At 45.3% G+C, this 15,803-nt stretch overlaps 1 protein-coding gene across 18 annotated transcripts in view; it reads right to left on the bottom strand.

Moving 5' to 3' along the window:
* The window catches only part of LOC112131910 (histone-lysine N-methyltransferase, H3 lysine-36 specific-like), an 85,834-nt gene that overhangs the window by 10,662 nt on the left and 59,369 nt on the right, over positions 1 to 15,803 (bottom strand). For 8 of the 18 annotated variants that reach the window (XR_010137352.1, XR_010137353.1, XR_010137339.1 and 5 more), the window contains 7 exons: positions 14,350 to 14,471; positions 11,724 to 11,882; positions 11,522 to 11,638; positions 10,965 to 11,108; positions 10,748 to 10,872; positions 8,898 to 9,076; positions 1,972 to 2,106 (listed from right to left, as the gene is read on the bottom strand). The gene's annotated coding sequence lies outside the window, so the exon portion shown is untranslated. Of the gene's footprint in view, positions 1 to 1,049; positions 2,107 to 8,720; positions 8,819 to 8,897; positions 9,077 to 10,747; positions 10,873 to 10,964; positions 11,109 to 11,521; positions 11,639 to 11,723; positions 11,883 to 14,349; positions 14,472 to 15,803 lie in introns of all 18 variants that reach the window. The other 10 variants (XR_010137340.1, XR_010137342.1, XR_010137349.1 and 7 more) reach the window with 5 other exon arrangements.

Here is a 15,803-nt window from a genome sequence, read left to right as displayed (position 1 = left end):
GGATTCTGGCCTCCCCAAAAGAGCTACTTTGACAAGACTGCTTGCCTTACCCAGCACTAAATCCCTGCCTGCTCTCTCAAAATTTCCATCTTTAAACTGCTTGTACCTATAACCCTCCCACATGAAATCCATAGATAAACCAGCCCACAGCCTAATATTTACTGTATACCCAAGCTTTCAGAAATATGACTCCCAGGAGTGGGGACTGATGGCTGCATCCCCTCCTCCTCCTGGAAGCCTCTACCAGCCTACAGAGCCCACAGAGTAGATCTCACCAGGCAGCTTGAGCCTGAAAGTGCTGCGGAGCCTCCTGCTGGTTCACCCTCACTATGGTGGCAGCTGCACGGGAGCAGCTGGGCTCACCCATTAAGCAAGAAGACGTTGGCTTGATACTGACACTCCAACCCCAGCCTGGGCAAGCCTGGCTGAAAGGACCCTTCCTTCTGGTCAGACTGTGGGGAGATGGGCCAGAGCATACACGCTCTACCGCCCTCCTCATGCTTCAGCTGTGCTTCCTTCTTAACAGAGGGAGCAGCTCATGGATTTGGCCAAAGTCTTCTTGAGGGCTGTAGGTTTGACAGGCTGGGTGTGTGGGGGCCACTGTGCTAGAGAGACAGACTGGTGTGTCAGAAGGCAGCCACCTGGCCAGAGGGGGGTCAACCCCCTTGGTAACCCCCTTCCCCCATCTGGACACAGAGCCCTGCACTCTCCACATGTGACTGCTCCCCTCAGAGCTGCCTCAAGAAGAGGGGTTCTAACCCTGTGGGTGGGGACATTGTGTTACTTTACAGTGGGCCATGGCTCCCTCTGATATCTCCAACTCAGAGGCAGTAGAGAGAAGATGAGAAATTCCCTGCACCTCTAGTCCTAGCTACTTGAGAGGCTGAGGGAAGAAGGTCACTTGAGCCCAGGAGTTCAAGGCTGCAATGAGCTATGATTATGTCAATGCATTCCAGCCTGAGCAACAGAGTAAGACCCAACCTCAAAAACAACAATAATAAGTTAAACATAAAACTACCACATTATTGGCCAGGCATGGTGGCTCACACCTGTAATCCCAGCAACTTGGGAGGCTGAGGCGGGTGGATCACGAGGTCAGGAGATCGAGACCATCTTGGCTAACACGGTGAAACCGTCTCTACTAAAAATACAAAAAAGTTAGCCAGGCATGGTGGGGGGCGCCTGTAGTCCCAGCTACTCTGGAGGCTGAGACAGGAAAATGGCGTGAACCTGAGAGGCGGAGCTTGCTGTGAGCTGAGATGGCGCCACTGCACTCAAGCCTGGGTGACAGAGCGAGATGCTGTCTCAAAATAAATAAATAAATATGTAAGCATTCCACATTATTGACCAATTCCACTCCTAGGTATAGACACAAAGAATGAAAAGCAGACACTCAAGACACTTGTAAACCAATGTTCATAGCAGCATTACAACAGTCAAGAGATGAAAGCAACCTGATTGCCCACTGATGAAGGGATAACATGTGGCTTACATATATAATGGACGAGTATTGAGCCTTTAAAAGAAAATTCTGATGCATGTGGATGAACCCCAAACACCTAAGAAGTTCAATAACCCAGTCACAGAAGGACAAATACCACATGACTCCCCTTATAGGAGACACCTTGAATAGTCAAATTCTGAGACAAAAGTAGAATGGTGGTTGCTTGGGGACACAAGGAGTTAGTGTTTCATGGATACGGAGTTTCAGTCAGAGAAAAGGCAAAAGTTGTAGAGATGGATGGTGGTGATGGCTGGGCAATAATGTGAATATACTTAATGCCAATGAACTGTACACATAAAAATGATTAAAACGGCAAGTTTTACGGTATGTATATTTTACCACAATATGTAAATTTTTTTAATTACATTTTTTAAATTGTTATGAAAAAATACAAATAATCCATCCAAGTCATTTAGAAAAGGAGCATCAGATCAAGCTTTTCAAAGTGCCAAAACTCAGAAGATTACCTGGTTGCTTGCCCCATACCCAGCTGTCCAGAATTGACTTGGCCCTATATACAGGTGCAGGAGTTTCTTCTTCATCTTTTTTCTCTTTGTCATTCAGATCTTCTTTCTTTGTTCCACTTGGTTCGACACTATCATCTGCAGAATTAAAGATTTTTTAATCTGTAACTGCTTTTCAGAATGTCATACCGTTAGTCTCTGCAAATGTCCCTCCCCGAAAAGTTACAACACACATCGTTAACTGAATGGCATGTGGTGTCCCCCACCCCCAGGGCTGTGAGCATGTGTGACTAATAAACTGCTATTTCATCTGTCCAGTGTCGGCGTCCTATGTTCAGCCATCCCATATCCCTAGGGCAGGAATCTTCTAGGGTTATAAACAGAACTTTAATCAACCTCTCCTTGGTTATTTTACTGGTTCCATGATACAAGTTTTTCTGTGCAAAAGATCTGAACAGAAACTTCACAGAGGATACAAGAGTGGCAAGGAAGAACATGATATTCAGCATCGTTAGCCATTATGGAAGTGCAATTAAAACCACAACGAGATCCCACTAGACTTGTTAGAATGGCTCAACTAAAAAACACTGAGAACACCAAGTGCTAACAAAGACACAGAGCAACAGAAACGTGACAGATTGCCAGCGGGAAGGCAAACTAAAACAGCCACTTTGGAAAACAGTTCAGCACATGACCCAACTTTCACACTACTAGGTCTTTATCCTAGGGAAATGGAAACTATATTCACACAAAATCTGTACAGAAATGCTCACAGCAGGATTACAATTGGGAAAGAAAAATGGAAACAACCACAAGGTCCCACAGTAGCAGAATGGATAAACACCATGTTGTACATGCACATGACGAGATACTATTCAGCAATAAAAAGAACTATCAATACACAGAACAGCAGATAAACCTCAAACATATAACTGGGAGTAAATGAAGATGGTTTCAAAACGTTACTTAAAATATGGTTCCACTCACATTACATTCTCAAAAAGAATACTCTATACTGATGGAGAACAGATCAGTGGTTGCCAGGATACGAGGCCAGGGAACACGTGATAAAAAGGAGCAGCACAAGAGAGCTTTTAGGGTGATGAAACTTCTCCATCCTGATGATGATGGGGGTTACGTGAATCTATAGAAGTCAAAATTTACTGAACTACATACCACAATAAAATAAATTTCATATAAGTTTTTTAGTTAAAAAAATGTTGGCTGGGTGTGGTGGCTCACACCTGTAATCCCAGCACTTTGGGAGGCTGAGGTGGGCAATTCACAAGGTCAGGAGTTTGAGACCAGCCTGGCCAACATGGTGAAACCCTGTCTCTACTAAAAACACAAAAATTACTCAGGCTTGGTGGCACATGCCTGTAATCCCAGGTACTTGGGAGGCTGAGGCATGAGAATGGCTTGAACCTGGAAGGCGGAGGTTGCAGTGAGCTGAGATCACGCCATTGCACTCCAGCCTGGACCACCGAGTGAGACTGCATTTCAGAAAAAAAAAAAAAAAAAAAGGAAAATACCTAGGTCCAGGGAGGACAGCTGGAATAGTCTGGTGGAATCATGTCAGAGCAGGGAGCTGGGTCTGGAGGGCTGGAGTAGGGTGTGGCCCCACTCTAGGAAGGAACTAGGAAACGCATCCTGGGTGAAGCAAGAGCAGAGTCCCGTTCTGCAACAGGTGAGCATTTATCTTGATCTGAGAAACTACATGCACATTTAATAAGTCTCACTTAGCCTCTTATTTTCCTTAACAACATGGAAAATGAGAGAACAAACAATTCAGAAGGTTAAGACATGAAATACATTTAATTCAGAAATCATACACAGGAAGGTAGGAAATGAATGGGGGAAAAAAGCAGCTAATGGAAAGTGAAAATGGGCCAGATGCAGTGGCTCACGCCTGTAATTCCACCACGTTGGGAGGCCGAGGTGGGCGGATCACTTGAGGTCAGGAGTTTGAGACCGGCCTGGCCAACATGGTGAAACCTGATCTCTACTAAAAATATCAAAATTGGCCTGGCATGGTGGCAGCCACCTGTAATCCCAGCAGTTCGAGAGGCTGAGGCAGGAGAATTGCTTGAACCTGGGAGTCAGAGGTTGCAGTGAGCTGGCATCTTGCCACTGGACTCCAGCCTATACAACAAAGCAAGACTCTATCTCAAAAAAAAAAAAAAAAAAAAAAAAAAAAGTGAAAATAACCCAACATGTACTATGCAAAGCCTCTGGCCTAACAACAATACATTACCCTTTTAAATCTTTACAAACAACCTTGAAGGAGGCAGGCTTTGTTGTCTCCAGTTTACCAAGGTAGACACCTCGGATCACAGAATACAGAGTAGAACCCAGCCAGAAACATAGCTCAGGTGAGAACACAGGTGCTGGCTCTAAATGCCACACTCTGCCCTACGTGTGTGTGTGTGTGTGTGTGTGTGTGTGTGTGTGTGGTCACAAACCACAGCCCAGGGGCCAAACCCAGCCCACAGCCTCTTTGTGTATGGTCTGAAAGCAGAGAAAGTATTTTACTTTTGTTGTTCTTTTGAGACAGTCTTGGCTCACCACAACCTGTGCCTTCCAGGTTCAAGCGATTCTCCCAGGTTCAAGTGATTCTCGTGCCTCAGCCTCCGAGGAGCTGGGATTACAGGCGTGCATCACCATGGCCGGCTAATTTTTTGTTTTGAGTGGAGATGGGGTTTCAGCATGTTGGCCAGGCTGGTCTCGAACTCCTGACCTCAGGTGATCCGCCTGCCTTGGCCTCTAAAAGTGCTGGGATTACAGGTGTGAGCCACCACGCCCGGCCACTGTATTTTATATTTTTTAATAATTGAAAAATAATCAAAAGAAAAACAGCGTTTTGTGACTTGCAAACATTCTGAGGACTTCATCTTTTGTGTCCATAAATCAACTTTACAGAATGAACGTCCCCTGCCCGCTGACGCAGTATTGTCTGTGGCTACTTTGGCACTACAGCTGCAAGGTCCCATGGCTATGACAGAGACCATAGGGTCCATTGAGACCTTAAAATATTTACTATCTGGCCCTTTAGAGAAAGTAGGCCACCCCTACCCTACATCTGGCTATAAATTTTACACGTTAAAAAAATGCAACATTCTTAATTTTAAACTCAGTACACTGGAACACTGCTCATCTCCCTTCTTCAAGATGAAAAGCTTCGACAGTCACCAGGAAGCAGACAAGAACCCTAAGTACACCTGAAGAGTTATTCTCAGGAGCATAAATTACAACATTTTACAACAGCAAAAGCAGGATGAAGTCACTGGAGGGTATGAAAACAACCAAGAGTAATTAGCACCACCAGCTCCAAGACCACACCACATCAGCTTCAAAGTTGTCTACTCTTCCTTTCACTACTGTACAGTTCAAAGTAGACACAGAGAAAATCGAACACATACTGCCCAGACACATTGCTTATGGAATGCTGGAGAGAAGGGAAGCGAGACGTCCCATTGGCCAGGTGTGGTGGCTCACGCCTGTAATCCCAGCACTTTGAGAGGTCAATGTGGGAGGATCACTTGCACCCAGGAGATCAAGACCAGCCTGGCCTACACAGCAAAACCCCATCTCTACTAAAAATACAAAATACGGCTAGGTGTGGTAGCTCACATCTGTAATCCTAGCACTTTGGGAGGCCGAGGTGAGAGGATCACTTGAGGTCAGGAGTTCCAGAGCAGCCTGGCCAACACAGTGATACCCCATCTCTACTAAAAATGTGGCTCATGCCTATAATCCCAGCACTTTGGGAGACTGAGGCGGGTGGATCACGAGGTCAGGAGTTCGAGACCAGCCTGACCAACATGGTGAAACCTCATCTCTACTAAAAATTCAAAAATTAGCCGGGCGTGCTGGCGTGCACCTGTAATCCCAGGTACTCAGGAGACTGAGGTGGGAGAATCACTTGAACCCGGGTGGAAGTTGCAGTGAGCCAAGAAGGCGCCACCGCACTCCAGCCTAGGCCACACAAGCAAGACTCCGTCTCAAAACAGAAAACAGCAACAACAAAAATTCCACTGTCAAGACAGCAGCGTGACCACATGCTACATCTCTTTCTTCTATAGAACATCATTAGACATAGTAAAAAAAAACCAGTATTTTGAGACAGAGTTTCATTCTGTTGCCCAGGCTGGAGTGCAATGGCGCGATCTTGGCTCACTGCAACCTCCAGCTCCCAGGTTCAAGCGATTCTCCTGCCTCAGTCTCCCGAGTAGCTGGGATTACAAAAAAAATACATACATTTTAAAGCAGAGTAACAAATTGATAACTAAGCGTGGAGTGGAAAGAAGGGACCACCGAGGACTGGAAATGGCAACGTTAGACTATGAACTAAACTTCTCCCATGGTTGATTTGGCCTATGCCCAGGAATGAACAAAGACAGCAGGCCCGTGAGACTGGAAGAAAGATGGAGTCAGCCATGCTAGACTTCTCTCACCGTTATCATCTTTGCAAAGCTGGTCTCACCATTTATTGAAGTGAATTTTTTTTTTTTTTTGAGATGAAGTCTTGCTCTGTTGCCTAGGCTGGAGTACAATGGTGCAATCTCGGCTCACTGCAACCTCCACCTCCCAGGTTCAAGCAATTCTCCTGCCTCAGCCTCCCAACTAGCTGGGATTATAGATGCCCACCACCATGCCTGGCTAATTTTTGTATTTTTAGTAGAAACGGGGTTTCACCATCTTGGGACTCACAATACACATCAGCCCATCGCCTCTCCTGCTTGGCAGGGATGGTCATGATCCTCATTTCCCAGTTAAAGAAACCAAAACTCCATTATGGGGTTTCACCATATTAGCCAGGCTTGTCTCCAACGCCTGACCGCAAGTGATCCAAGCGCCTCGGCCTCCCAAAGTGCTGGGATTACAAGTGTGAGCCACTGCACTCAGCCAATTAGGAGGAAATATCCAACATTTAGCCAGGTGCAGTGGCTCACTCCTTAATCCCAGCACTTTCAGAAGCTGAGGTGGGAGGATCACTTGAGCCCAGGAGTTTGAGTCCAGGCCTGGCAACATAGTGAGACCGTCTCAACACAGCATTTAAAAATTAGCCAGGCATGGTGGTGTGCGTCTGTAGTCACAGCTACTTGGGAGGCTGAGATGGGAGAGTGTTTCAGCCCAGAAGGTCAAGTAAGCTGTGACTGTGCCACTGTACTCCAGTCTGCATAACAGAGCAAGACCCTGTCTCAAAAAAAATCCAAAATATATAAATAATTGATACAACTCAAAACAACCCAATTTTTAAAATGTTTAAAAAAAAAACTTGAAGAGACCTTTCTTTAAAGAAGACATGAAAATAGGAAGTGGGTATCTGAAAGGTGTTCCGCATTGCAGATCATTAGGGAAATGCAAATCAAACCCACTGAGATACCCCCTCACACCCCTTATGACCATTATCAAAAAGTCAAAAGATAAATATTGGCAAGAGTGCGGAGAAATCGGAACTTTTGCATACTATGGATGAGAATGTAGATTGATACAGCCATTCTGGAAAAGAGTATGAAGATTTCTACAGAAATTAAAAATAGAACTACCATATGACTCAGCAATCCCTCTTCTGGGCATACAGCTAAAGGAAATGAAATCATTACTTTGTAAAGATACCTGTATTCTCATGTTCATTGCAGCCTTAATCACAATAGCCAAGATATGGAAACAATCTAAGTGTCCATCAATGGATAAATGCATAAAGAGTCTGTGGCACACATACACAATGGAATATTATTCAGCCAGGAAAACAAACAAGGTCTTGCCGTTTGCTGCAAGATGGATGAGGCTGGAGGATGTCATGCTTAGTGAAATAAAGCATACACAGAAAATCAAATATTGTATAAACTCATTTATATGTGGGATGTAAAAATGTAAATAAATAAACCTACAGGGATAGAGAGTAAAACATTGTCTACCAGGAGAGGTAGGGGACGGGAGGAATTGGGGACATAGAGGCCAAAGGATACAAAGTAGCAGGTATGAAGGATGAACAAGCCTAGAGATGTTCTGTGAGACAGCTGATTTTTGTATTTTTAGTAGAGATGGGATTTCACCATATTGGGTCAGGATGCTCTCAAACTCCTGACCTCAGGTGATCCACCTGCCTTGGCCTCTGAAAGTATTGGGATTACAGGCGTTAGCCACTGTGCCTGGCCTGTATTGTATTTTAATGGGTGATGATTGGTTTTCATATTAAGATAGTGAAATCTAGCACAAAAATCTCAAAAATGTGTTTGGTGATTGAAGGAATATTCTGAAAATTACCTAGTATAGATGTTAGGATAAAGAGCAGACCCTTTTAAATATAGGTGAGAGGAGAAGTTGGAGGGTATGATGATACTCAGAAGTTTTTCACAGGCTGTGTGCAGTGGCTCACGCCTATAATTCTAGCACTTTGGGAGGCCGAGGCAGGTGGATCACGAGATCAGGAGATCGAGAGGCTGAGGAAGGAGAATTGCTTGAACCCAGGAGACGGTGGGTGCTGTGAGCCAAGATCGTGACATTGCAGTCCAGTCTGGGCAATACAGCAAGACTCCGTCTCAAAAAAAAAAAAATAAAAATAAAAGAAAAAATTATTACGTAAATAAATAGGCTGGGCATGGTGGCTCAGGCCTGTAATCCCAACACTTTGGGAGGACAAGGTGGGCAGATGACCTGAGATCAGCAGTTCAAGACCAAGCTGACCAACATGAAGAAACCCCACCTCTACTGAAACTACAAAATTAGCCAGGCGTGGTGGCACACACCTGTAATCCCAGCGGCTCAAGAGGCTGAGGCAGGAGAATCACTTGAACCTGGGAGGTGGAGGTTGCAGTGAGCCAAGATCGCGTCATTGCACTCCAGTCTGGGCAACAAGAGTGAAACTGTCTCAAAAAAACAAAAAAAGTAAATAAATACAATACAGTACAGCTACTACGATTTACCTAAGAAGCTGTTGTATGAGCTGAACCAGAGGCAAACACTGTTTGCCAGAAGGCTCACAGATCCCCGTATTAATAAGGTCTTTATCCAATGGAGTCCTGCTTCTATGAAATGTTGAGGCATTCGCTTCCTGTTCATCAATTTCTTTTTCCTTCTGTGCTTCTTTTTTGGCCTCAGTATCCTGTAATTCATAAACAGAAATTGTTTACAAGTGATCTCATCAGCAGGTGTGAAGGCACACAGGCTGGCTGAGCCCTGACCCCAATGCCAAGCTATCCCAGCCTCCGTGGCTAACGCACACACCTACCCACAGGCCCCCACCTGCCCTGTTGGAAACCCTAACTCAGTTGTGCAGTTCCAAACAGTGTCTTCTTTTTACAGATCCAAGGTCCAGGCTGCCTCTGCTGATGCTTTCCAACCTCCTTCTGTGAAGTCCCTAAAATCTTTAACCCTGCTACTGGCTCTCACAAAACCCAATGTGATCTGCCCCACACACGCAGCATCCAGCTGCTTTGTAAGGACAAGAAAAAGCTGGAATTCTCACACACACTGGTTCAAATGTAAATGGCAAAGCCACTTGGGGAAACTATGAACACACACTGACCCCAGGACCTAACAAATTCCACTCCAAGTGTTTACCCAAAGGGAGAACATATGTCCACTAAAGTACTTGTACACAGCACAATCGTGGCAGCTCTACACGGCCAAAAACCAGAAAGCCTGGGCATGGTGGCTCACGCTTGTAATCCCAACACTTTGGGAGGCCAAGGTGGGGGGATCACTTGAGCCCAGGAGTTCGAGACCAGCCTCTGCAATACAGCGAAACCTTGTGTCTACAAAAAAATCAAAAAACTAGCTGGGCATGGAAACATGTCTGTGGTCCCTGCAACACAGGAGGCTGAGATGGGAGGATCATTCGAGCCTAGGAGGACAAGGCTGCAGTGAGCCAACATCAGGTCACTGCATCCAGCCTGGGTGACAGAGCAAGTCCTTGTCTCAAAAAAAAAAAAAAGAAAACAAAAACCAAAAGCAATTAAATGCCCTTCAATAGGGGAATGAATTAACAGTACTACACCTATAAAATAGAACACTTCCCAATAAGAAAAACGAAGTCACAATACACATAACAGTGTGGAGTGAATCTGAAAATCATTCTCCAAGGCAAAACAGGAAAGAGTGCATACTATACAGTTATATTGCTGCAACACTCAGAGCAGGCAAAATGAATCTAATCTCAGGGCAGGGGAGTATCCTGGCTGCAAGTGCCAAGGGCACAGGGATCTTTCCGGGTGACGGGAATGGTCTACATGAGGAACAGGTTACCTGTTAACTTCACTGAAACAGACAACCTGCAGTATTTCATCACAATTAAATCATAACTCAAAAAAATTTTAAATTAGCACATAAGGTCAGTCGCGGTGGCTCACGCCTGTAATCCCAGCACTTTGGGAGGTTGAGGCAGGCCAATCACAAGGTCAAGAGATCGAGACCATCGTGGATAACATGGTGAAATCCCGTCTCTACTAAAAATACAAAAACTTAAGCAGGCGTGGTGATGGGCGCCTGTAGTCCCAGCTACTTGGGAGGCTGAGGCAGGAGAATGGCGTGAACCCAGGAGGCGGACCTTGCGGAGAGCCGAGATGGTGCCACTGCGCTCCAGGCTGGGTGACAGAGTGAGACTCCGTCTCAAAAATAAATAAATAAATAAGCACATAAAATAATTTTAATTTAAAAAATACTTGGATATGATAAAAGTTGAGTGTTTTACTGTGTTCTGTTATTCTTCACATGTGTGAGTGTGTATTTCCGATCTCAGTGCACCACCAGGTCATGTGTGCCTCCAAGGCCATACCTGGATCTCCGCAGTAATGGCTGCGTGTAAGGCTGACTCCAACCCTCCAGCAGCCATCAAGCTGCCCACCAGAAGATCAATCATGAATTGACGACCTGGACTTAGGTTCACTTCATTGCCTGAAACTGAAATAGAAAGTGTGTGGCAATTGGAGTGAAACGCCATCCCCTCCCAGCACCCTGACCCATGCCCTCTCCTGTTCCTTCCCCGAGCCCACCTGCGCAGGGCAGGAGAGCAGAGAGTGCCCGGGCCTGCTCCTCCGTGGTGGGCAGCAGCACGGACAGCCGCTCTGCAGCACGGCCTGGGCAGCCGACTGCACGATGCTCAGCACGTCCGCGCTCCTGGCCAGGGTCACCACTGTCTGGTTAGGAACACAAACATAAAACCAAAATTAAAAGCAAGTAGATCCCGTAACGTCAGACTATAGAATACAGAAAGACTTACCACAGGGAATCTAGAGTGGCCAAATGTTAAGAAATGTAATACTACTAACCAGAGACAATTCAGAGTATCAATCATTCCATTTCAACTCTCATTCTTAATAAATAAAATGCCCACACAGGAATGGCGGCAGCTGCTAACCAGCTGACAGCCCCCAGGCAAACAAGTCCAGTAACCACCAGGGCCTCTTCCCCAATGCCACTGAGCCCTACACCCACTGGATGACAGGGTGGGCGGCCTCATGAGGCCCACTGTACTCCTCATCTCTTCCTCCAGGGAAGCTGCCATGTGTGTCCTTGAGGGCCTATCCAGGGTGGCGAGAGCTCTACGTACCATTCTCAGTGACAGCCAGGGTTTGAGCGTCCCCACTCCCACACGCCACATCGGTGACCTTCAGTCCTTATTTAAGCCCAGCTACCAGCATCGGAGTGGCCTCATCTTCACTGGAGCCTTCAAACAGATAGGACAGAGGTTACTAAGTCCTGTAAGAGGCCACCTCCTGCTGCACGCTCCCACTCATGCAGAGCAGACATACCGTGGCCCAGCCGGCCGCAGTTCCCGTGGCCCCAGGTGTACAGCTCCCCCTCGGCAGTGATGGCCGCGCTGTAAGTGCTCCCGCAAGCGATGTGCACCACGTGCTTCCTGGCCTGCTTTCCAGAGAAGGCAGAGATCACCTTAGGCTCCTCCAGAGACCCTGGGGAGGACGGGAACAAACAGGAATGCCCTTCTTCTTGGTGTTTTTTCTTATTAGCAAAGGAAATTCAATATCCAAATTTAGACCATCACAGCATCAGGCCAGTTTCACCTTCCAGGTACTTTATAAAATAAGGAAGAGAGAATTCCAACACCTAACACCTCCATGACTTTTTGTTCAGTTGGAACCCGATGCCAAGCATGGTATCCAGTAGAAATATAAAAACAGTGTTTGTTAAAGACTCGTATGACAGGCCGGCCACGGTGGCTCCCACCTGTAATCCCAGCACTTTGGGAGGCCAAGGAGGGCAGATCACCTGAGGTCAGGACTTCGAGACCAGCCTGGCTAACATGGTGAAACCCTGTCTCTACTAAAAATAAAAAATTAGCTGGGCATGGTGGTGGGCGCCTGTAATCCCAGCTACTTGGGAGGCTGAGGCAGGAGAATCACTTGAACCCAGGAGGCGGAGGTTGCAGTGAGCTGAGATGGCCCCATTGCACTCCACCTTGGGCAACAAGAACAAAACTCCATCTCAAAAAAAAAAAGAGACTTGTAAAGTCCATTGCAGCTTTATTCACAATGGCCCAAAACCATGGTCCATCTGCAACAGAAGGAATGAATTACCCATACACACAACAACATGGCGTGTTCTCAAGACATCTGCTAAGTGAAAGACGCCAGAAACAAAACACCATACACTGTATGGCTTTGTTTATATTAAATTATAGAAAAGGCAAAATAATAACAACAGAGAGCAGATCACAGGTTGTCAGGAACTAGAGGTAGGAAGTGGGGATCAAAAGGGTACAAAGACGGCCCTGGAAGCGACGGGAGCACCCCATGTCTTGATGGTGGTGACCCAACTGCGTGCACTTGTCAAAACCCACCCAACTCTACATCTGAAACTCATGCATCTGGTTGTATGGAAGCCTCATAAAGCTGACCGACATTTGTATGTATTTGTTAAATGAATATGGATGGAATGAACCCAGCACTCTGCAATCTATACTTTACAAATGAAAAGTATGAGGCAGTGGGGATTAGGGTAGAGAAGTCTTACTAGTTGAAGAAATTGCAAAGTTAGCGAAATATCCTATTCTTAGGATCCAGAATATGTTCCTATAATAGATGACATTTTCTTGAGAATCTATAGAAGCCAGGCCTCTCCAAAGACATGGTTTACTCTGCATCCTGACCAGATTTTACCTCTACTATGAATCTTTCAAATAACTGATTTGTAACTACTTAATTTACTAATATTTACTAACACTTAATGTTAACTTTCACTAAATGCAAGTTACATACATGTGGTGTAAGGTCTAACATTAAGACCCAATATTACATGTTGCCTTGACATCTGATATAAACTGGGAGGTTTTAATGGCCTCAGGGCAAGTTTCCCTCCCCCTGATGCCAAACAATTCTCATCACAGTGACCAGGCACAGGTACAGTTCCAGCTTATGCCTGAGGAGTAGGCCCCACTGCCCTGCCAGCCCAAGGAATTCTTAAAGCAATTATTAAAGTCTTTCTGCAGGAACCATAGCCACTCTCGTTACCACACAGCCTGCCTCTCGCAGCCCCTGGTTCTCTGTTCTATCCTGAGCGAAAGACTAAGAAACTTCCGTCCATCTAGTCTGCCCAGTGTCAGTACTGTGGGATGGAAATCCCTCCCCCACTGACAAGGTGAAGAGGTGATTAAAACAATACATATAATGGAATTTTACCCATTTAATCCTAAGGCCACTGAAAATTATTCCTAACCTTACTTTGGCTATCATATGAGATTTTCTCCACATTTACTTTACATAATGCTTCATGATGCTATTTAAAATCTAGTTTCCCCTTTCCCTTTAATCTATGTGTTATGGGAAATTTCAAACACAAAAAGCAGAGAGAAGGCCTTTTCTGACCAGCTGGGTCCATCATGTGCATATGGCTTTCGAGAGTCCCCTTGGCCAGGCACCCCTCTCCTGCCCTCTTCATTCCCAACACAGGAACCTCACACCCTCAGACAGGCCCTCCCCTCCTCCTCCTGCAACCCAAAGCCTGCTCTCCACTCAAAGCCAGGGTACACCTTAAAAAGACTTCTGCAATTAACTTCAGCCCACAGGCATTTTCTCTTCTTTCCACTATTTACTTAGCCTTTTAAATTTAATTCTCAATTACTATTCTATCTTCAAGGTAAACTCTTTACGTTCCTTAAAAACAATTACTTAGGTTTTTTTGTGGTAGTTTCCCCACAAAAGGCACTCATTTATGGTAGCAAATTGGATTTACAAGCCTTTCTAGAATGAGGCACATCACCAAATAAGGTGATCTGGTTGTTCTGTTTGTTCATGCATGGAACTGTACCAGGGTGTATGTGTGGAGGGCTGGGGGATGACAAGCAGCATACAATTTGCAAGCCTTCAAATTATAAAGCAGCCTTCTGCCACCAAGAAAATAAGTGATCTCATTCTGACTTACAGTTTGAAAATAGGACATCAGAGGGAATGTCCTGAAAGGAATGAGTTGCTTCACTATTCTCAGACCTGGTCCCACTCTGCTCCCTCTCTCTGTAACTGAAGGTCAATCACAGCCGGGAGAGCCTGCAACAGAGACATTTTTTATTCTTAAGAATTAGCCATGAGGCAGGGCCAGTATTAAAGACAGATAAACAGTAAAACTTTCTAAATTTCACTTCAACTAGGTTCCCAAACCACAGATGACAAGCTCCATGTGGTTCACCTGCCCAATTTACTTAGAGGGACTCAGGGGAGTAATCCCAACTGTGACCATTGCTCAACAAACACTGAGCAGCTATTATCTGCCAGGCACTGAAGTTGTAAAGACGATCAAAGGGCCTATCCTCAAGGACTCCACAACTAAGAGAATTAAAAATTCCAAAAATAACCTACTGATATTTTAAACACTTTTAAAGACCCTTATGATTTTCTGCTTATTCTCTTTGTGTGTGGGAGGGGAAGGGTTTTTTTTTTTTTTTTTTTTTTTTTTGAGACAGTGTCTCGCTCTGTTTCCCAGGCTGGAGTGCAGTGACGTGATCATCGCTCACTGCTGTCTCAAATGCCTGGGCTGCAGTGATCTCCAACCTCAGCCACTCAAATCGACAGGACCACAGGCGCATACCACCACACCTAGCTAATTTTTTTGTTCTGCTTGTTCTCTCTAAATTTTAACAAACTCTTTTTTGTTTTTTGAGTCGCAGTCTCGCACTGTCACCCGGGCTGGAGTGCGATGGCGCCATCTCAGCTCACTGCAACCTCTGCTTCCCAGGTTCAAGTGATTCTCCTGCCTCAGCCTCCTGAATAGCTGGGATTACAGACGTGTACTGCCATGCCCAGCTAATTTTTTGTATTTTTAGTAGAGACGGGGTTTCACTATGTTGGCCAGGCTGGTCTGGAACTCCTCACTTCATGATCCACCCATCTCGGCCTCCCAAAGTGCTGGGATTACAGGAGTGGCGCCCAGCCAACAAATTCAATTTTCACAATTGATTTTACTAATATTTGTAATGTGAACTTTCATTAAACATAAAGCATGTTAAAAGTGGAAAAAAATACATCTCAAATAAAAGAAAATTATGAAATCGTTCCACCTTCTTAAATAATGTGGAAAACACATAACTAAAGAACAGGCAAAAATGGACTAGTATTCTAATAAAGAAAACCTAAACTAGGACCTGCTTTGCAAAATGATTATCAGTAGGCAACAAAATCACCAAAGTTAGCAAACTTTAAAAATCACAGCAACTTGGCCGAGCACGGTGGCTCACACCTGTAACCCCAGCACCTTGGGAGGCCAAGGTGGGAGGATCACCTGAGGTCAGGACTTTGAGAGCAGCCTGGTCAACATGGTGAAACCCCGTCTCTACAAAACACACCTGGACAACATGGTGAAACTCCGTCTCTACAAAAACACAA

The sequence above is a fragment of the Pongo abelii genome, chromosome 16 (genome assembly GCF_028885655.2).
Source record: "Pongo abelii isolate AG06213 chromosome 16, NHGRI_mPonAbe1-v2.0_pri, whole genome shotgun sequence".
In the NCBI taxonomy this organism is placed as follows: domain Eukaryota; kingdom Metazoa; phylum Chordata; class Mammalia; order Primates; family Hominidae; genus Pongo; species Pongo abelii.
The sequence above is the reverse complement of the archived record's forward strand: the minus strand, read 5'-3'. Positions and strand labels throughout refer to the sequence as shown.